This window comes from Dasypus novemcinctus, chromosome 6 (genome assembly GCF_030445035.2).
Source record: "Dasypus novemcinctus isolate mDasNov1 chromosome 6, mDasNov1.1.hap2, whole genome shotgun sequence".
Lineage (NCBI taxonomy): Eukaryota > Metazoa > Chordata > Mammalia > Cingulata > Dasypodidae > Dasypus > Dasypus novemcinctus.
This window is the reverse complement of record NC_080678.1, coordinates 53,428,209-53,450,758: the sequence shown is the minus strand read 5'-3', so window position 1 is coordinate 53,450,758 and position 22,550 is coordinate 53,428,209. Positions and strand designations below refer to the sequence as shown.

Sequence of the window (22,550 nt, the reverse complement as noted above, 5' to 3'; positions counted from 1 at the left end):
TACCAGAAATCTGACAGCTTTTAAAAAGGGTATTTATTTGGGGTAGACACTTAGTGTCATGAGGCCCTAAAGAGTCCAACTCAAGGTGCCATTAAGAGGTACTTTCTCCCCCAAAGTCTGTTGCCATCTGTAAATGTAATGTGGTGGATGATGTCTGCTAGGGTTGAGACTTCCTCTTGCCTCTTACAGCTCCATGGTCCCAGCTTCTTCCAATCTCAGCTGTAGGCTGTCCTAAGGCTCATCACTCTTCCTGTGACTCATTTCTTTCCAGGCTCAGCTGCTCTCTTTAGTCCACAAGGTCAGCTGTAGGCTATCAGGCTCATCTCACTTCCCAGGGCCATGTCTATGGAGCATTCTCTCTTCCTGCATATCTGCTTCTGTGTTCTCCTTCTCCATGTATTTCCTTCCATGTGAGAGTCTGTTTGTCCCCACCAAGGGAGTGGGGACTCGTTCATACATGCCCTAATGGTGTGGTCAAATAAAAGTCCTAATCTTGATTTAATAACAGAAAGTGAAACCTCTGAATGTAATACAATCTGATATTCCCAGAGTTACAGACAGTTTACAAACACCATCCAGTATTTATTTTTGGAATTCATAAGCTATACCAAACTGCCACAACAAGCAAGGTCAGGAGAGGTAGGTCCCCTGATAGGGCCCCTGCAAGATAGACTTGGAGCCCAAGTAAGATCTCTCCCACTAGGGTGAGAGTTTGAGGGAATGGGCTATATCTTACTCATCTCTGTCTACCCAGGATCTAACCCAGGGCCTAGAATATAGTGAGTCTCACTAGGTATATGTAGATAGACCAAAAGTATGAAGAATGAATGGACTTCTTCATGTAGCTAAGGAACATTAGGTGCTCAAGTAACAGCTGGGAAAGTGTAAGGAGTGAAGTGGTATCAGTGATTTTTGTTAGGCCCAGAGGAAGGAGTAAAAATGTACTAGAAGCAAAGGGTGTGCATCTGCAGGAGGGTGCCCCCCTCTCCCACTGACCATATGTCCCCAGTTAGCTCTTCTTTTTGCTTGAACCAAGACAAAGTGGTTTGGCCAGGCACATGCAGGTTCTTAGGGCTGGGGAGGAAAAGACAGTGAGTGGGTATCTTTTGTGGTCAGTAAAGCTCCACACACAAGACCATAAGCTGTAGAATGAGTAGGGGCTGCTGTCCACTTACCTGTTTTGCTCTTTGTCTCTTTTCCATACTTTTCTCTGGGGATTCCTTCAGTGTGTGGACCAGTCTAAAGGTGGGGATGTTGCTATGGGTTCTTACTAGTTGGGCCAGGTGGCACATTTGGCTTTTCTAGAGGCTGCTTACCCGTGACACAGTTGCATACACCATTTGTATCCTTATGACCCTGGCTTCATTGGCCTAGTTAACTTAATGGCTGAGAGTGTTATGCAAGGGTGGAACTTTTGCCTAAAGAAGTCCTGGGACAGGTTGGTAGGGGCTCTGACTCTGTTTTCAACTCGCTTTGATGTGTATTCTGTTGAACAAAACTCGATGTTCCCCCACAGATCCTCAGAACTAGGAAAGGACTAGTTATTCTCTCAACTTGGAATTTTTCTCTAAGACATGGGGAAAAGAAGAGACACCAAATGTCACAATTGAGAAGAAAAAGTCATTTTTCCTGTTGCCACAAGAGGGCAGGCTTGGTTCAGCTCGCAAACCTTCCCCAGCACCTGTGACTTCATTTCTTAGGGAGGCTTTCCTCAGGGAAGGAACTGGGTGCTTTAGGAGCCAGTTGGTAGTTTGATGACTGATATGGTCACCTGTGACTGTGGTCATGTCTATCTAGGGTTCTAATTCTTGTCTAATGAATAACATCTGAAACAATTTCCCAAAGAAAAGCTCTCTCCCAAATGTGACTTTTGAAAACAAAATTTTGCCTAGAAGGTGAACAAATGGTCAGCACCACAGGCTTGGGTAGGTAGGTGGGGAATGAAGAAGGCATTAACCCAGACCTCAAACTTAAGGAAGTCCTAAAATTTAGATTGTTGAAATGATCTCCAAATGAGGTTATTTTGTGTTTGTGGAGATTAAAGGTGTTCATTTATTCAATGTAAGCATTTACAATATACTGTATTTTTAACTTTTGAAATGCATTTTTTAATTTATGGTGAGATTTAAAAAAATGAAATTAACCCTGGTCTCTTGTGACTCCTGAAAGGAAGCATCAGGAAGTAATTATTCTGATTTTTACAGAAGGCTTGTCAGACATTCATTCAGAGTATGTATTATAATGTGCTAAGCTCTAGATTCCATGTTCCATTCCAAATTAAGCAAGTGAAACTCTTTCTCAACCATATGGCTTTAGCAGTACTAAAATAATACTTCACTCTTTTACAGTGTGCTTTCAGAGTTTTGAAAGCCTTTTCCTAAGGCTGTGATCTTTGCAACACTATCTTTGGAGGTGAGATGAGTATCCTTATCTCTGCTTGACAGCAGTGGTATGTATTTTAATTGGGGATGATTTTTTATGGTATAAATGTTTTAAAGAGGTTGGTAGTGGTTGCAACAATTTCAGTAGAAGCCTATCATAGATAGGTCAAAAATATAAAAGTGTTTAAACCAAATGTACCTCAGTACTTTAGGGGCAATAGGGGCATCAAGGAGTCTCTTAGGGGAGCTAACACCCCGTATTCTTCATCAGCATCCCCTGTTGTTTTTGAAAGGAATAAAGTTTGCTAAGTCCTTTGTAAAGTGCCAGCTAAATGCAGCTTCCAACCCCAAATTTCTGTGGAGATACCATGGACCTGACCTGATTCTCTTCTCTCTTTGGCTGTTAATCTTGACTTTCCTGAGGTAAGACTTCATTTTCAAAAGGAGGGGTTTGATTCTGATCTTTGAGATGACCCCACTATCTGTGAGACTCAAGTGTAACACGTCATAATAAACATTACTCTGTGATATCCAGGCATCATTAGGTTTGACAAAGGCCAAAAGGGTCTCACCCTCTTTTTTTGAAAGAAAAATAAATAAACCACAGAGGTCATTTTTTTAAAAAAGAGTTCACATCGTTGGTAATGGGCTTTGCCAAATACTTTTTTTTTTTTTTAATGGAAGTGTGGCATCCAAAGTCTTTTGAGAATTGGTATTTTATGAATTTGAGATTGTATTAAATATGCACAGTCTTAATTACTATATTGCACATGAGTGATTTGATCCTTGTAGATAGCTAGTAAAGAAAGGATTCCTGTCCTCCAATCCTGTCAGAAATTCTGTACTAAGATAAAAACATTATACAAGAAGTCATGATCAGCTGGAATATGTAAGAAATAATGTGAATGACACTCTATCAGATCAGAAGTGAGTAAACACTTCCTCCTGTGGGGAACCTCTCTGTAGGTGAATAGCTCCAACTGCATCAATTAGTGCTCCAGAAAAAAATGCGTTGTATTTTCCAGGTTTGATTTAGAGCCAGCATCTTTTCTTTTCCTTCCCTCTCTCCACCACCCTACTGTTTTTCCTGTCTGTGTCAATTTGCTGTGTGACTGTCTGTGTCTTTTTCTCTTTTTCTCTTCTCTTGTTTTCTCCTTTAGGATTCACTGGAATTTGATTCTGGGGACCCCCACTGAGGAAAGAGGTTCCTTGTCACTTGCACCACCTCAGTTCCTAGTTCTGTTGCCTCTCCCCTTGACTCTCCCCTTTTTCTATCTTTTCGTTCATGTGTGCCTCACAGCGGGAGCATTTGGCTCACCATGTGGAGACTGGCTCACCACATGGCATGCCTTTTACCAGGAGGCCCCTGGGATCGACCTGGGTCCTCCCATGTGTTAGATGGAAGCACAATCACTAGAGCCACTTTCCCTTCTGCCAGCATCTTTTAACATGATCTTTTTCACAATTTCAATTGAGTCCACAAATATCTTTGAAGACTCATGGGCAAGACATAATGCTGGATACAGTATGAGAAAGGCATAGAAGATACACATCCAACAGCCATATGGTACTTGACAAGGCCACTAAATCCTCTCAACTGGGAGAGAATGGCCTCTTCAACAAATGGTGCCTGGAGAACTGGATATCCATATGTAAAAGAATGAAAGAGGATTACCAACTTACACGTTATACAAAAATCAACTCAAGATGGATCAAAGACCCAAATATAAGACCCAAGACCATAAGTAGGGAAGCATCTACAGGACCTTGTAATTGGAAACAACTTCATGAACTTCACACTAAAAGCACAAGCAGCAAAAGAACAAATAGATAAATGGGACTTCCTCAAAATTAAAGGAGTTTGCACCTCAAAGGAGTTTGTCAGGAAAGTGAAAAGAGATCCTACACAATGGAAGAAAATATTTGGCAACCATATATCTGATCGGAGACGTATCTTGCATATATAAAGAACTCGTATATCTTGAAAATAAAAGGACAAACAGCCCATTTAAAAAATGGGGAGAAGATTTGAACAGACACTTCTCCAAAGATGATATACAAATGGCTAAAAAACACATGAAAAAATGCTCAAAATCCCTAGCTATTAGGGAAATCCAAATCAAAACAACAATGAGATACCATCTTACTCCCATGATACTGGCAGCTATCAAAAAATCAGAAGTCTACAATTGTTGGAAAGGATGTGGAAGAATGGGAACACTCATCCACTGCTGGTGAGAATGCAGAAGGATCCAACCATTCTGGAGGATAGTTTGGCGGTTTCTCAAAAAACTAGCTATAGATTTGCCATATGACAGAGCAATTCCACTGCTGGGTATATACCCAGAAGATCTGAAAACAAGGACAAAAACTGATATATGCACACCAATGTTCATAGCAGCACTATTCACTATTGCCAAAAGTTGGAATCAACCCAAATGCCCATCAACAGATGAATGGATAAATAAAATGTGGTATATACATACAATGGAATCATACTCAGCTCTAAGAACAAATACAGTACAAACACGTGTGATAACATGGATGAATCTTGAAAACCTTATGTTGAGTGAAGCAACCCAGGCATTAAAGGACAAATACTACATGACCTCTCTGATATGAAATAAGTAAACCAAGCTATCTCAGAGAGCTAGAGACTGGATGATAAACTTTAAGGTAGTTGGAGGGTAGAGGAAGGTTGTGAGCTGACAGCTACTTGGGTAAAATCTATGATAAGCTGGAGGTAAGTGTTTGTACAGGGAAGGGATAAAATGGGGGCATTGGGATAACTTTGGGTGGTGCTGCATGATCTTTAGGGGCACTTGGGATGGGAGTGTGGGTCAGATTGCCCAAGAAATTGGGGAGAGGGTGAGGGGAACATTTGATCATGGGAGATCTCGTTAAAGAATGTAATATGGAAGGTTGCCTGTTTGGGATGCTTAAGGCGGGGGCATCTGAAACAGAGCAAGCTTCTAGGGAGTGTGTGAGTGCTCATTTTGTCATGGTGGATTATATCATTGGGTGGAGATCCATACAATGAGAATGAAGGTATAACCACATCCTGGGAAGACTGATGTTCTCAAACAGAGGGAACTGTACCTCTTGAGAGAATCAGTGGCTCCCAATGGGTTAGGGCAGTCAAGTATGTCAAGCCCTCGAAATTTTTGCAAGTATATCTGAATATGGTCCCTCAAGGAATGAAGATTGATTGTCATGGTGGGCCCTGAGGGGAGGGGGAAAGAGGTGTTGAGTACATGGAATCAGGGTAACTGTGGGGCAATGGAAGTGTTCCACAAGATCATGCCATGATGGATATAGGTCAGTTAATTTACACAAAAAATGTATAAAAGTCTATAGGCTAAAATGTAAACCATAATGTAAAACATAATATAACTAAAAATTTAGAAAATTGTATAGTCTAAAATATAAACCATAATGTAAACCCAAATGGAACCATGTTTGAAAGCTATCGTTTCAATATCTGTACATTAGTTGCAGCAAATATAACATGAACATGTAAAAAGATCACTGTTGGGGAAGAGACAAAGAAAGCATTTGATATTTGATATGTGGGGGTACCATATGTTGTATATGTGAATTACTGTGACCTAAAACTTATGTCAAGAGAAACTTAATAATCAGGAAAAAAAAAAAAAAAGAAAGGAGGTAGACACTGAGGAAGAAATGGAAGAAATTGCCTTGCCACTGTACAAACAGGGCAACACCTGTAGCAGTGATGAAAGGCAAAATGTCAAAAACAAAGTTTTTTCATTTTTTCATTTCTTTGATACCCCAATTTATTTTTCCTTTATTTAATTTTTCTAAATTTCTATGTATTCTATATCTAACCTTTAAACCCATCACTATATTCCATTTTTCTATTAATGGAACCTGGCAATATATTGGGCTTCCTTTTTGAAGAAGTTTTGGATTACAGAGATATTCAACTATGGCAGGGGAGGAGCACTTGTGTAGGGTGTTATTGGTGGAGGTCACATGGTTGGGAGGGAGTTCTCCAGAGCATGTATACAGGGTATATAGAAAGGTTTGGATATTTTCATAGTGGTTTCAGTTGGAAACAACAGATGAGAGAGTGCTGAATTACTGACCAGGGGAGCCCTCTTACATTCCCCAATGGAACAAAAACAATCCCTGAAGTGAAAAGGCAAAGACCAATAAAGATGGATGGTCCAATGATGAGCCCTTGATACTGATGGGTCTGATTATGAGACTGTGTGCCTGAAATTTGAACTAGGCCTATAGCTGTGGGGTACCAAGGAGTTACCTCCTGAGAGCCTCCATATTGCTCAAATCTGGCCACTCTCTAAGTCAAATTCAGCATATAGATGCATTGTCTTCCCCCCAGCATTGGGACATGCCTCCCAGGGATGAGCCTCCCTGGCACCAAGGGATTACTACCAAGCACCACCTGATGATGTAAATACAAAAAGACCATGAACAAAGAGGTCAACTCCGACTGGCAGAATATCTCAGCTTACATGTAATATCAGGTGTTAAAAACTGCATTTTGACTTTGGATAAAAAGGGGGAAATGGAAAGGACTATTGAGTTTATATGGCTTAGAGTCTCTAAAAAAGAGTTGGGAGGTCTTCAGGGGTGATGCTTATGCATGCCTCAGCAGGGTACCAGAGACAGTCAAGGTAGATGGAAACCCAGGTGCTGGTTCTCCTGAGGGTTGCAGCAACCCACAGGCTCTATAGTCAAGGCAGATGGCTCTGGAGTTCAGGGCCATGTCAGTTGGCTGTACTTTGGATTTTGAGTTCCTGAGTGTAATGGTGTTGGACTCAGATATAACCTTTCTACACATGCCTCTTCTGTCACTTTTATCAGACCTGTGGTTGGCATTTGGGTTGGTGTATACTCAAGAGACCTGAATCTCTGAACTGTCCATGTGACGGCCAGGCCCTGGGCCTCAGCAGACTTGCAGCTCCTACCCTCTGATTTCTTGGACTTACCCTGGCTAGCTGACAGGGAGGTGAAGAGGGTCAACCACCACACCAGGGAACCAAGAGTGCCTACAGCTGTAAGCAAGAGAATTGCATCCATCATCTATGTGGAATCTAAACACCCTCTTGATGTAGAGGGGGACTGGACATAGCCATCCCAGGTCCACAAAAGGGGCATAGAGAATGAATTATAATGGACTTCTAGTGTTCTGCTGGGGAACTATTGTGATTAGTAAGGGAAGAAATTGTAGTAGTAATGTGGAAAGGGTGGCCATGGTGGCTGCTGATGGTCAGGAGAGGGAAGAAGAAATATGGTGTGGGGCCATTTTCAGGATTTGGAGTTTGTAGGTGCTGCTACAGGGATGGATGCTGGACATTGTGTGTCCTGTCGTGGCCCACTGGGTGGACTGGGGAGAGTGTGGACTACAATGTAGACCACTGTCCATGTTCTGCAGGGTTCTCCAGAATGTATTCACAGGGTACAATGCATGTGCCACAATGATGGAAGAGTTTGTTGATGTGGGAGGGGTGGCATGGGTGGGGGGGATGTAACCTCATATTTTTTGAATGTAACTTTTGAAAGAAAATAAAGAAGAAAAAAGAAGATACACATCCAGTGACCTAAACATCTAGTAAGCTATCAAATATAATTTCTGGAAATAAAAGCTGTTTAAAGATGCAAATTTGCCAATTCTAAAAACTGACATCAATTGAGTCAATACTAGATAGAAATTGATTTTATTTTGGTCGCCCTACATATTTTACCTACTTTTTCAGCAACCTCCATGATGTAGAGAGGATGACTGACAGATTTTAATGGATTCATTTCCCTGCAATGATAGTATTTGTATATGGGACACAAACTTCTCTCCTGGTGGTCTGCCTGTGCAGGGAAGGCTGAGAAGCTGGTTCAGTTCTTTAGCACCCTGCAAGGTAGGAGGTGAGAACCTGGAAAAAGGTTGAAACCATGCCTTCTAGGTCTTGCTGCACAGAGGGCTTTATGTAATTAGCTCCTGGAGATTATCCTAACAGGCTTAGGGATTGAGGATGGAAGCCCAAAGAATGTAAAGAATGGTTTGGTTAGTGGTGGGGCTCATGGAGACAGTCCTGACAGCAAACCTAAGATCTAAGCCCAAGTTATGCCTCTATCCACCCACGTAAAAAATCTGTAAGACATCAAAAGCATCCAAGCATGGAAACTGCAACCATAAGAAAAGGATGGCCTGTGCTGAAAGGCAATTTGTGGGTTGACCTAATTTCCTTTGAGGACAAATTAGAATAATTTATGAACAGAATTCCTTTGTAATCCTGAAAAATGAGTTCCCTAGTCCCTCTTTATTACAATACTGAGCCACACACAGCTCAAGGGCAGGTCCATCTCTACAAGAAAAATAAGAAATTCCTGGGTTACCACTTTTACAAGTGAAGTGGAAACAGCGTATGGAGGATGTAGCCTAGAAAGGACAGGTTGTCTAACTGGAAGAAAAGAAAGAGTCGGGAGGCCAGAGGCCTGAATTGCACCTGTATTTTTTACTACCATCTAGTTATCAGCATTAGAAAAATCCTTCCTCCTTCCTTTTTTGAATTTACTGTCAATAAGCTCACAGTTACTTCTGAACCATTTTCTCATCAGGCAAAGCAGAATATGATAATATTCCTGGTTCCTGGGGTTTAAGAAAAAAAAAAAATGGGGCTACTGTAGTTCCAGAGACTACTGTCTCAGGACTGTGGGGAATTGGCATCTAAGGAATATCTGTGTATTCTACCAGTGGTGCCCACATACCAACTGAGAAGTTCTGATTCATGACTTGGCCTATGTGTGTGTGAATATGTATATATTTATGTAAATATAAATTATGTTATGAACCCTATAATATGTTTCTAGGCCTATGTATCTTTGTTGTAATGATTATTCCCTCATAAAGTATGACTATTTCTTTTTACATAATATTGAGTTTAACTACAAATTTCCTCAGTTATTTTTATGTAAACTGTGGAATACAAATTTAAATTATGTATCCTATTTTGTGTATTTACCAGGTGCCAGTCACTATAATTTCACTTTTGTATACTCAGCGATAAGAATAATACCTACTCCTTGGCAGGGTGGGCAATCTAGCTCTCCAGAGGAGTAAATGAAATCGATTCAGGTAAAGCTCTTAGCTAGCGCCTGGCACCTAATAGGCAGACATTACCTGCTGGCTTTGCTATATTATTTTTCCCATTTAATGCTCACGACAGCCTCATGAAATGGATTCTACTGCTACTCCCATTTGGAGGGACAAGAAAACCAGAGGTTGGAAGGAGTGAAGAGCTGGCCACAACCACAAGATAGAAGAGGCAAAGCTGAGACTAGGAGTGGTCACTGGCTCCAGAGTTTTTGTCCCAAGCCTCTATTCTCTAAGCGTCCCCTGTGTCCCCTGTCAGCCACGGGGTCAAACGCGGGGCTCATTTATGCTGATCCGGGGGTCTCCTGTACCTCCGTGTGGTACTGACCTCCGTGTGCTCAGTGTCGGTTCAGATGACCCCAGCTCCGGGGCATAAAAGAGAGAGGATGAGGGCGGCCACGCAGCCGGTTCTCTGGGCCGAGGTTTTGGGGAAGGGGCTGGAGGGCACCGGCAGGGTGGCGCCGCGAAGCCTGCCACAGGAAGGTCAGGGTAGCGCGACATCATCTGCTCCTTCACCAGCCTCCTGGGAAGCGTCAGGACCGCCCGCATCATTCTCTGGAGGAACAAAGTGGGCGGTTTACTGATTTCATTGCTTACACGCCAGCCTGAAATTCAATGGCTTTTTACCCAGACCAGCACCGGCTCTGTGTGTTAAATCTAATTAAAATTTTTAAACTTATTTTATTTATTTATTTGTTTGTTTGTTTGTTTATTTATTTTTAACTTTCCGGGGCCGCTGTGCCTTGGGATTCCCGCAGCTGCTCCTGTGTGCCTGGGGGCGCAGCAGAGGGTGGACTCTCCAGCTGGGGCTGCGGGACCCCCTGGCGAGTCTGTGAGCCACGGGGCCCTCTGGAGACGCTGAGACGGATCAGCCGGTGGTCCTGCTCCATTTCCTGCACTGATTGTCCCACGGGTGGCTGGGGGACCCGGATCCTTCTGCGGAAGGCGAGTTTCGCCGCTCGTAGCTGCTTGGAGCTGCAATTAAGGCTGCGTAGAGCAGGAAAGATCTGAAATACAGAAGGTACGACGCTTTTAAAAGTTTTTTCTTTTTTCAAAATGCAGTCATGTTTGCGTCTTTATGAAAACACACTGGCAGTTACAAGCACGCGTTTAAAAGTACAAGTAATTCTTTCTTGGTTACCAAAGGGGCACTTTCTGGGGGTGTTGGAAACAGTTTCTTGTAGTGGTGATGGCACAGGTGAATTGAGTTATCAAAACTGAGGGTAAGGGAAGAAGCGGATTTGGTTCAACTGATAGAGCTTCGCCCTCCCACATGGAAGGTCCAGGGTTCAAACCCAGGGCCTCCTGATCCCTGTGATGAGCTGGCCCACATGCAGTGCTGATGCACACAAGGAGTACTGTGCTACTGCAAGGGTGTCCCCACTTAGGGGAGCCCCAGGGCAAGGAGTGAGACCCATAAGGAGACACACACACGCGCACGCACATGCACACACACGCAGGGAAAAAAGCGCAGCCTGCCCGGGAGTGGTGCTGCCCACACGGAGAGCTGACGGAGCAAGGTGACCCAACAAAAAGAGACACAGATTCCCCGTGCCAGCTGACAAGAATGCAAGTGGATACAGAAGAACACACAGGGAATGGACACAGAGAGCAGACAGCTGGGGGGGGGGGGGGGGTGGCGGTGAGGGGGCGAGGATTTAAAAACAAAAAGAAAAATTGAGCGCAACCCTACACTGAAGATCTGTACATTGTATGCAATTGTATATCAGTTGAAAAGGACAGAAAATGTCAATTGCATGCATATGAAAAGTTAGCGTGCATAAGTAAAAGCCCATTCAGGCAGCTTTAGGGGTGTGTGTTTAAAGCCCTGCTCATTTGCAGGGTTACCTCCTCATCCAGCTCTGCGCAGCCAGGAAAGGGGAAGAAAACACGACTGACATCACTCAAGGTGGGGCCAAATGTCCCCAAAAAAGCCGGCGAGACACGCGGGCAGCAGCAGCCTGGCCCGACCCCACCATGAGCCACTGGAACAGCTCCGACGCCCAGGTCCTCTGTGGCTAGGGCCAGCTGTTCCTGCAGCCTCTCTGGGACAGCTTGAGAAGCCACGAGGCCTTCCCGCAGTCGCCCTTCTTCCCGGTCATCTTTTCCATCATCACCTACGTGGGCTTCTGCCTGCCGTTCATGCTGCTGGACGCCGTGTGCCCCTGGGTGCCCGCGCTGCGGCGCTACAAGATCCACCCCGACTTCTCGCCGTGGGCGCGGCAGCTGCTGCCTTGCCTGGGGCAGACGCTCTACCAGCACGCGGAGTTCGTGCTGCCCGCGACGCTGCTGCACTGGGCCTGCAGCCCCCCAGCCTGCCCGCCGACGCCTCCACGGTGCTGGAGCTGACCCGCCACGTCATGGTCTACCTGCTGCTCTTCAACGGCGAGTTCTTCGTGTGGCACCTGCTGCGCCACAAGGTGCCCTCCGTGCACTGCACCTTCCACAAGGTGCACCACCAGAACGTGTCCTCTTTCGCGCTGGCCATGCAGCACATGAGCGTGGGGGAGTTGTTTTCCCTGGGCTTGTTCAACATGGTGAACGTGGTGCTGCTCGGGTGCCACCCGCTCACCGTCCTGGTGTTCCACGTGGTCAACATCTGGCTGTCGGTGGAGGACCACTCGGGCTACGACTTCCCCTGGTCCACGCACAGACTGGTGCTTTTCATGTGGTACCAGGGTGTAGTGCACCACGACCTGCATCACTCCCACTTTAACTGCAACTTCGCACCTTCCTTCACACACTGGGACAAAATGCTGGGGACGCTGCAGTCTGCTTACGCCAAGTAGCTGCGTGCCTGGCAGGGGTGGTGCCCTCTCAGACCCGGGATGGCTGTGCATTTCACTCTTGCATCAGGAAAAGAACACTAAGCTGTTTCTCTTTTTATGCATCAAAAAAAGAACAGGCATGATATTCATGAAGCCATTTCCTATTACAAGGTCTTGTATATGTTTCCCTACACTGCTTTCCCAGATCTTTATGGTCTTGGCTCTTATACTTAGGTCTTTGATCCATCTTGAGTTGATCTTTGTATAAGGTGTGAAATGGTAATCCTCTTTCATTCTTCTACATATGGCTATCCAGTTCTCCAGGCACCATTTGTTGAACAGACCATTCTCTCCCAGTTGAGAGGGTTTGGTGGCTTTATCGAATATTATATGGCTATATATGTGAGGTTCTATATCAGAGCTTTCAATTCGATTCCATTGGTCTGTGTGTCTCTCCTTATGCCAATACCATGCTGTTTTCACTACTGTAGCTTTGTAGTATGTTTTGACATCAGGAAGTGTGATTCCTCCTATTTTGTTTTTATTTTTCAATATGTCTTTGGCTATTCGGGGCCTCTTTCCTTTCCAAATAAATTTCATAGTTAGTTTTTCTAGTTCCTTAAAGAAGGCTGTGTTGATTTTTATTGGGATTGCATTGAATGTGTAGATCAGTTTTGGTAGGATAGACATCTTAATAATATTCAGTCTTCCTATGCATGAACAAGGAATATTCTTCCATTTATTTAGGTCTTCTTTGATTTCCTTGAACAGTCTTGTATAGTTCTCGGTGTATAAGTTTTTTACCTCTTTAGTTAAATTTATTCCTGAGTATTTGATTTTTTTATTTACTATTGTGAATGGTATTTGTTTCTTGATTTCCTCCTGATCTTGCTCATTATTGGTGTACAAAAATGCTACTGATTTTTGCGCATTGATCTTATAACGTGTGACTTTACTAAACTCATTTATGAGTTCTAGAAGCTTTGTTGTAGATCTCTCAGGGTTTTCTATGTAGAGGATCATGTCATCTGCAAATAATGAAATTTTGACTTCTTCCTTTCCAATTTGAATGCCTTTTATATCTGGTTCTTGCCTCAGTGCTCGAGCAAGTACTTCTAAGACAATGTTAAATAGGAGTGGAGACAATGGGCATCCTTGTCTTGTTCCTGAGTTTAGAGGGAAGGATTTTAGGATTTCTCCATTGTAAACGATGTTGGCTGTAGGTTTTTCATATATACTCTTTATCATGTTCAAAAAATTTCCTTGTATTCTGATCTTTTGGAGTGTTTTTATCAAGAAAGGGTGCTGTGTTTTGTCAAATGCTTTTTCTGCATCTATAGATATAATCATGTGATTTTTTTCCTTCAATCTGTTTATATGGTGTATTACATTGATTGATTTTCTTATGTTGAACCATCCTTGCATACCTGGAATAAATCCCACTTGGTCGTGGTGTATAATTTGTTTAATGTGTTGTTGAATATGATTAGCAAGTATTTTGTTAAATATTTTTGCGTCTAGGTTCATTAGAGAAATTGGTCTGTAATTTTCCTTTCTTGTGGTGTCTTTGTTTGGCTTTGGTACTAGGGTAATGTTGGCATCATAGAGGGAGTTCGGCAATGTTCCATCTGTTTCGATTTTTTGGAATAGTTTCAGCAGGATTGGTGTTAGTTCTTTCCAGAATGTTTTGTAGAATTCACCTGTGAAGCCGCCTGGCCCTGGGCTCTTCTTAGTTGGGAGATTTTTAATGATTGATTGTATCTCTTTGCTTGTGATTGGTTTGTTAAGATCATCAATTTCTTCTTTCATCAATATGGGCTGCTTATGTGTTTCTAGGAATTTGTCCATTTCCTCTAAATTGTCATTTTTGTTGGAATATAGTTTTTCAAAGTATCCTCTTATGATAGTCTTTATTTCTGTGGCGTCAGTGGTGATATCGCCTTTCTCATTTCTTATTTTGTGTATTTGCATCTTCTCTCTTTTTTTCTTTGTTAGTCTCGCTAAAGGTTTGTCAATTTTGTTGATCTTCTCAAAAAACCAGCTCTTGGTCTTGTTTATCTTTTCAAGTGCTTTCTTATTTTCCATTTCATTTAGTTCTGCTCTTATCTTTGTTATTTCCTTCCTTCCTTCTTCCTGTTGGGTTACTTTGTTGTTGTTTTTCTAATTCCTTCAAATGTGCAGTTAGTTCTTCAATTTTTGCTCTTTCTTCTTTTTTGATATATGAATTTATGGCTATAAATTTCCCTCTCAGTACTGCTTTTGCTGTATCCCATAAATTTTGGTATGTTGTGTTATCATTATCATTTGTAATCATTGATTTCTTTTGAGATTTCCTCTTTGACCCACTGTTTTTCTAAGAGTGTGCTGTTTAATTTCCAAATCGTGGTGTGAAACTGGGCCTCTGTCCCTTGCAGATTTCCAGCTTGACTCCACTGTGGTCAGAGATATTGTTTTGTATGATTTCAATCTTTCTGAATTCATTAAGCCTTTCTTTGTGGCCTAGCATATGGTCTATCTTGGAGAATGATCCATGTGCACTTGAGAAAAATGTAAATCCTGCTGTGTTTGGGTGTAATGATCTACATATGTCTATTAGATCCAGCTCCTCTAATATACTGTTCAAATGTTTTGTTTCTTTAGTGATTCTCTTTTGAGATGTTCTGTCCAGAGTTGATAGTGGTGTATTAAAATCCCCCACTATAATTGTAGATGAATCTATTTTTTCACTTAGTTTTTCCAGTGTTTGCCTCACATATTTAGAGGCACCCTTGTTAGGAGCTTAAATATTTATGATTGTTCGATCTTCTTGACAGATTGTCCCTTTCACTGAAATGTAGTATCCTTTTTTGTCTCTCACAATTGTTTCGCATTTGAAGTCTATTTTGTCTGATATTAATATAGCTACTCCTGCCGTTTTTTGGTTGTTTGCTTGTATAATTGTTTTCCAGCCATTCACTTTCAACCTCCATGAGTCTCTGGGTCTAAGATATGTCTCTTGTAGACAGCCTATAGATGGGTCATATTTCCTTATCCAATGTCCCAGTCTGAATCTTTTGATAGGTGAGTTTAATCCATTGACATTCAGTGTTATTACTTTCAAGGAATTATTTGTGTTAGCCATATTTTTATTGGATTTGTGTTTGTCATATTTTGTTTGTATTTTTTTTGCTTGTATTTTTGTCTTTTTTTGTTGCTCTTACACTCTCCTTCAACTCTGCCTGTCCTGTTTTTTCCTTTCTTCCTGCAGAACTTCCTTTAGAATTTCTTGAAGGGGAGGTTTCTTGTTGGTATACTCTTTCAGTTTCTGTTTATCTGTGAATATTTTGAACTCTCCATCATTTTTGAATGCTAGTTTAGCTGGATAGAGTATTCTTGATTGGAATTTTTTTTTCCTTTAGTACCTTGACTATATCATAGCACTGCCTTATTGCCTCCATGGTTTCAGATAAGAAATCAGCACTTTATCTTATGGAGCTTCCCTTGTATGTGATGGATTTCTTTTCTCTTGCTGCTTTTAGGATTTTCTCTTTGTCTTGAGCATTGGATAATTTGACAAGTATATGTCTTGGGGTGGGCCTGTTGGGGTTTATGACCAGTGGAATGCACTGTGCTTCTTGGATATGTACATCTGTCTCTTTCAATAGATTTGGGAAGTTTTCAGCCATTATTTCCTGCAACACTCCTTCTGACCCCTTTCCCTTCTCTTCTCCTTCTGGAATGCCTATAATACATATGTTTGAGCGTTTTGCATTATCATTCAGGTCCCTAAGTCCTAGCTGGATTTTTTCTTTTTATCGACCACTTCTACTATCTGTTTGATTTCCGATACACTGTCTTCCACATCACTAATTCTCTGCTCTGCCTCTTCTAGTCTGGTGATATTTGCTGCAAGTGTATTTTTTATTTCTTGAACTGTGGTGTTCATTCCCATCATATCTGTTATCTTTTTGTGTATGTCTGCAATTTCCCCTCCAAGTGTTGTCTTCATGTTGTTAACCTCTTCCTTTACTTCATCAAATTTGTCAGTGATAAATGTTCTGAGATCTTTCATTGCTTGTGTGAAGTTCTGCTCCCCTCCCTGATTTTTAGTTTGTTGATTGGATTCAGCTATGTTTTCCTGATTACTGGTTTGGTTTGTAGATTTTTGCTGCTGTCTGGTCATCATTTTATCTTGATGGGTTTAATCAGTTCCTTAGCTTCTTTGTTTAGTCTTGGAGATTAATTAGCTGTTGTTTTTGCCTAAGTGTTATATCTTCTCTTTGTCTCTTTGTTCTTCTTATTCTAATTTCTTATTGCTGATTAATTTCACTTTAAAGGAAAGTATTAGTGCCAGGGAAAGGCAACTGTGTAAGCAAGGAAAAAGTGTAAAGTAGTATTGGTGATATATGTTAACAAAGCAACAATATGAGATCTGGGAGGATGGAGGTTAGATTCATGTAAATTGTGTAGAGTTATAGCAGTAGGTAGAGTACCTATAATGAGGTAGACGACTGAATATGGGAGGAATATGGTATGAACTAAAAAGCTATTGTTTTTGTGAGAGAGGGAAAGAGAAAAGAAAGGTAATAGTTTCAAGAGTGGATAATAGACAGAAAACAAAACAAAGGTATTAGAAATTAAGAGTTAGACACTTTGTGGATCAAAGAAAGGGAGGTGGAATATAGGAGAGACAGTAGATGATGGAGGATATCAAGATGTAGGGGAAAGGGGATAGTGTAGATAGCCAAAATCTATTCACACAGAAATGAGGCAGTGGAGGATGAGGAAACCCAGCAAATGTGAGGTGTTCCCTGCAGCACCTATTGTATAGTTAAGATAAAATAGAATAAGAAGAAGATGGAGGACAAGAGAGAGAGAGACAAAAAAAAAAAAAGGAGAGAAGGAAGAAAGAACAAGGGGGTGGGTAAAGGGCGGGGAACAGATAGTTAAAAGAGAAAAAAGATAAACACCAACCACCACAGCCACAATACCAATAAAAAAAAAAAAAAGCCCTAAATAACTGAAGAAAAAAAAAAGACTTTGGGGGATATGCTGGGAGATAAGACTAGGGGATAATGCAATGTTAGCATCAGAACATTAAAAAAATAAAAATAAAAATAGAATAAAAATAAAAACAAAGCAAAACAAAACAAAAAAGAAAAAAAGCAAACGTTGAGGGCTAAGACATTCAAGGACCTCAGATGGACCTCAGGGCATGATGGATTCAGGGGTGGAAAGTCTGAGATATTGAGGACTCAAGAGGTGTGAGTCTCTGGGGTGTGGGCCACCAGGGTTTAGGGGACTCAGACCTGGCAACCTCAAGTCGGGTTAACAGGAAGCCTGGGAGCACCACAGTGCATCACATCCTTCAGGGATCCCTGCAGCTGGGTGCCAGCCCTATGGGTGAGGTCACATCCACAAGCTCTATCCTGTGTTCTGTACCCCACAATTCACTCACTCACTGGGGTCTATTCTGTGGATATATCACCAATTGATTTCAGGACCCCTCCCACCCTGTGATCCCCCGGAACGGCCACCTGGGGGTGCCTCTAGGCTGCAGCCAATTTAATGACGCAGATCAATAGCCAGTTCTGGGGGAAGGGCTCCAGCCAGAAATGCTAATAACAGAGTCCAAACCCGAAATCCCACGCTTCACAAAATATTCCCCTAATCAGCTTCCAAATGTCTCCTACCCTGCCAGACCCTGGTAGCGTCTCTTTATTGCTATCACTTTAAGTCCACTGTAGATCAGCAGCCGGGTTTGAGGGGGGGCATGGCTCTAGGCGGAAGCGCTATTGTTTGTGTCCGCAATCAAAAATTCCCCCCGCTTTGCCATCAAACTCTTGTTTGTCTCCCCAAATCGGTCTGCAAGTGCCTCCTGTTCTATTAACCCCCCAATAGGGCGCTCAGGGCTTATGAATTCCCCACTACTGCAGAGCCTCCAAAAAAAAAAAAACCGCCACGGCAGCGCCCGATGCCACGGCAGTGCCCGATGCCACGCTCCGCCCACCCAAGGAGGGAGCTTTCTGCGTGCAGCCAGGACCTCCTTGTACATTTTATAGACGTATTTTCTCTGTTACCTTCCCACCAAATCGATGTCCAGATACCTCCTGACCTGCAAAAATCCTGAAACAGCCTGGTCCCGAAGAGGCTCAAATGCTGCCCAGCCACTTCATTGCAGAAGATATTATCAGGTAAGCTCACTCAGCCACCACCTTGCCCCGCCTCCGAATATGAGGATTTTTAAGGGTCCAGGACACCTTAAAAGTGAGAGTGTGCTGTGAAGCATGTACTGCACTACTTTCCCTTGCAGGTGCCCTGGGCTATACCTTAGCAATCTGTCACTGAATCACTGACATCTGAAATGCTGTCAACCTTCATGACAAGGTGCTGAAGCCTCGCATGACCCTTTCTGGTTCCTGATTCCCAGGGAGATGCTAAGAACAGGGCTCCTAGGGGAGGACAATTCGGAGGCCACTGAGTTCACTGAAGTGCTATCACATGGCAGAGGTTCCCCAATCTGAAAAAGCTGAGCAAGCTATTGGGCAGCTCTTAATTTATTTTCTTACAATACAGATTCTCACTGCTCAGCAATCAAAGGGAGGGACAACTGATAGGTTGATAAAATAGGCTTGTCTATCTACTGATCTTCCAGGCATATTATGCTTATAGTTTAATACTGAAATGGAAGCTTCTATCCCCAAAGCTGCTCTAAAATCATGTTTTATGAACCACCATGGAAATAAAATAAATCTGAGTCTCACTGAACAGCAGAACATCGAAGAGAAGGGCAGAGAAAACAAATTATCAACACAATTACTGTTTGGTAAGCCCGTGGCATGGTGTAGTATGCTCCAGAGAGGACAGCAAAAGCCAGACTAACTCAGTGAGGAATCCAGGACTCTGGGGAAGGAAATCAGCTCATATCTGTAAGCAGATTGTCCTTCTACTTGGAAAACATTTTCAGAGAGGTACTGCATGGTATGCGTAGACCTTTCTAGCAATGATGCTACACAAACTCCCAACTTTGCTCCTGGAATACCTACCTGACTCCAGTGTGACAAGTTTTGCACAGAAGTTCCAGCAGGACAGTGTGTTGTATATACATCCACTCTAGACTGCAAAATAAATACGTGGAAATATGAATGAAAACAGCATTAAGGTAATATCAATAATACATATATATTATCCTTTAAAACATGAAAAACTACAGAGTTGTAACCTCAAATACATGAGAGATTATGGGCAGGAAAAATTTCTCAACTATAAATAAGTCCCATAAAATATGTACAACACACACACAGACTATATAGGAAGGAAATGAAAAGCAACCACATGGTAATCATGCAGCCTAATGGGTTGTGATTATAGGTAGGTTTTTTACCTTCTTAATACTTCTCTGAATTACACAATCTTATATACAAATGTCACATTACTTTCATCAGCAGAAAAAAAGAAAAGTAGACAACATTTTAAAAAATCTCTGCAAACTTCACTCCAGAATTTAAAACATGTTTTCAAAAATGCAACATTGCAAGCTACAAATACATTTAGGAACACCAGTATATTGCTGGCCAAAGGATTACACATTATAAAACAAATACACATGCACATATACACATATGTGCATATATATGGAAACAGTCATTCAAATTTAAACACATAGTAATTTTTTAAAAAGAAACAAATCACTAGAATATCAGAAATTAACTTATTACAAATCTTCTCATTCAATATTTCCATATAGATACAACGTAGGAAGGTGATAACTGCCTGCCTGATGATCAGAGCAAAGAGTATTCTAGGCACCTATTGAAATTACTCTCCCATCTCTGAAATGAAAAACCTTTTGGAGCTCTAATGAGGTCATTCCTGCCTCACCTACATCATCTAATCCAAATACATTCACAGACAAAAAAAAAGATATTGAAAGCTTAAAGTAGTCTTACTATAAACATACATACCATATTTAAATTTTTCTCATTAAATCCACTCAGAACAAAAAGGAGATTTCCACAAAGTTCCTTCAGAATGACATGGGTACAAATCTGAGTACTAAGCCACTTCAAAAATGTACTCTGGGGAAGAAATTCTTTGACTCCAAATAAATCCTATAAAAAAGAAACAAACCCAAGAATACATTCGGTATCTCTTTCTGGTACAAAGGTTTCTATGACCCACCTTAGAAGCAGAGACCAGAGGCAAGGATATCCATGGATGAACTCAGGAGTAAAATGACAACCAGTGGAGATTCAAACAGGATACTGATGACATAAGTTTACTAAGGCAAAATCTGATAATCTACCCCAATGTTACAGACATGTGCCTAAATTCTCCAAATGAAGGAAAGGAGGCAGAAAATCTACTCATTTTACAGATGCCTTGTATAGTGAGAAAGGGTGTTAATCCTCACTCAACCCAGAGCCAGCCACAAACAGTTTTCACCTGACTGTGATGAACTGATCCTGATTTCTGAGAAAGACTTGAGGCTGTGATTGATTAGCAATTTCTGCTGAGGGTACATCTGCCTAGTCCAATCAGGGGTCATGAGCCAAATCTGGTCCCCTACCTGTTTTTGAAAATAAAGTTTAATTGGAATACAGACACACTTATTTATCTATGTATTGGCCCTTGCTGCTTTCACACCATGGTGGAATTGAGTCATGGTAACAACATACATATGGCCCCCAAAGCTGAAAATATTTACTATATTTACTCTCTGGCCTGTTACAAAAAACATTTGTCAACACCTGGTCTACATCTTTCCTGACCAATGGTCACTGGACCTGTGTTCAAGTAGATCCAAGGTAATTATTATGCCCTCAATGTAAACCTTCCCACGCTTGTACAATAGGAAACAAATCTTCCTTATATTGAACCCAAACCCATTTATAATTTACACTCTTCCTCATTCCTACCCTCTGGATGGTCAATGAAAAATAGGAATGAAAAATTCAAATGCCTAAAAGGCAGCATGTAAGTATAAATTAGTAAAACTGTGATGGGAAAATGCCACCTGCCTCAGTGTTTACAACTAGGGACTATTGACAACTGCGGAGAACTGGAAAGCTTGTGCTCAGTCTACAGGGTACAACTGCAGCAGGCTCTGTCCTTTCTGGGGATAGGACTATGGGCCCAGTGGTGCACAGCTTCTTCCTCTCCCCCAAAATAATCAGCTCTCAAGATTTTAATGTTAAATACTCACTTTTTAAATGGTGGAATTTAAATTTAAAACATGTTACAGACCATATTCAACCCTTCTCCAGGCAATTGGACCGACAAACACATAAGCTTGTGATTTCTGTGAAATCTGTTTTCTACAAGACATCCCATTGAGATCTAAAGACCAACACTGTGCCTCCTTTAATTTTTCTTTTTTCCAGGCTTATTAATCTAGTATTAGCTGGGGAGATCAAGGAAGTAAATTTCACATGCAGAGGTCATGTGGCATGAAAAGACATTTTTATAAATTCTTGCTTTGAGACTACATAAGGGTCACATGTGACAAAAGCATGGTTTTGAGGCTCTCTGTTAAAATCAAGTAGAAACAAAGAAAAAAAACACCAAGCAAACAAGTTAATAGTATGACTCATCAATGACCTGAATCACAATAACTCAAGTTTTCCTTTTGACTGACATGGGATGTGAGGTTGGCCTTGTACTTCAGAACTGCTACCCAGAACTGGTGTGACAAACTCTACAAAATACCCTGAAGGACAGAATATACTGACAAAGCAAATTTCACCTTATTTATGTACAGAACTACACATATCAACTTTGATTTCTTTATAATTTGTGTTTTGAGAAAGAATTACAAGAAAAATTTAACATTCATGGACATCAAATGCACTTATCAGAGCAGCTAATTCAAAGGTTTTATGAATATTTAATGATTCAATTTGTCAATTTTCTGTGATACTCCAAAACACAATCATCTGGAAGAGACAATCCCAAATCCAGGCTCTTTCGCCTACATCAGAAACTGACCCAACCCGTGGATCAGTCGAACTGAGACCTGAGGGAGGGAGTGGGAATGAAAAAGGGACAAGAGACACAAAGAATGGAGGCAAGACAGGATTCTGATCAAGCCTCGTTTATTGAGGGTCAGTCAGGGGTTCTTATAGCCAGGGATGAATGAAGTGGTACATACTGACAACACATGTGTCAGTAAATGATTGGTTAACTAGATTTTGATTCTCGTGTCACACGCACCTGCAGATGGTTATTTGGCAATGTCCACAGAAAGACTTTCATGCTCTTTAGGGAATGCCTAATTGGAGCCCCAGG

At 41.7% G+C, this 22,550-nt stretch overlaps 1 long non-coding RNA gene and 1 pseudogene across 1 annotated transcript; one reads left to right on the top strand and one right to left on the bottom strand.

Annotated features, from left to right (window-relative positions):
• Nucleotides 1-10,221: 10,221 nt before the first annotated feature.
• Nucleotides 10,222-20,399, bottom strand: LOC139436171 (uncharacterized). Its single transcript, XR_011649027.1, has 3 exons — nt 20,228-20,399; nt 19,310-19,381; nt 10,222-10,523 (listed from the first exon to the last, which is right to left on the bottom strand). It is a non-coding gene; the product is annotated as an uncharacterized lncRNA (long non-coding RNA).
• Nucleotides 11,494-12,467, top strand: LOC101441104 (cholesterol 25-hydroxylase-like; annotated as a pseudogene).
• Nucleotides 20,400-22,550: the final 2,151 nt, after the last annotated feature.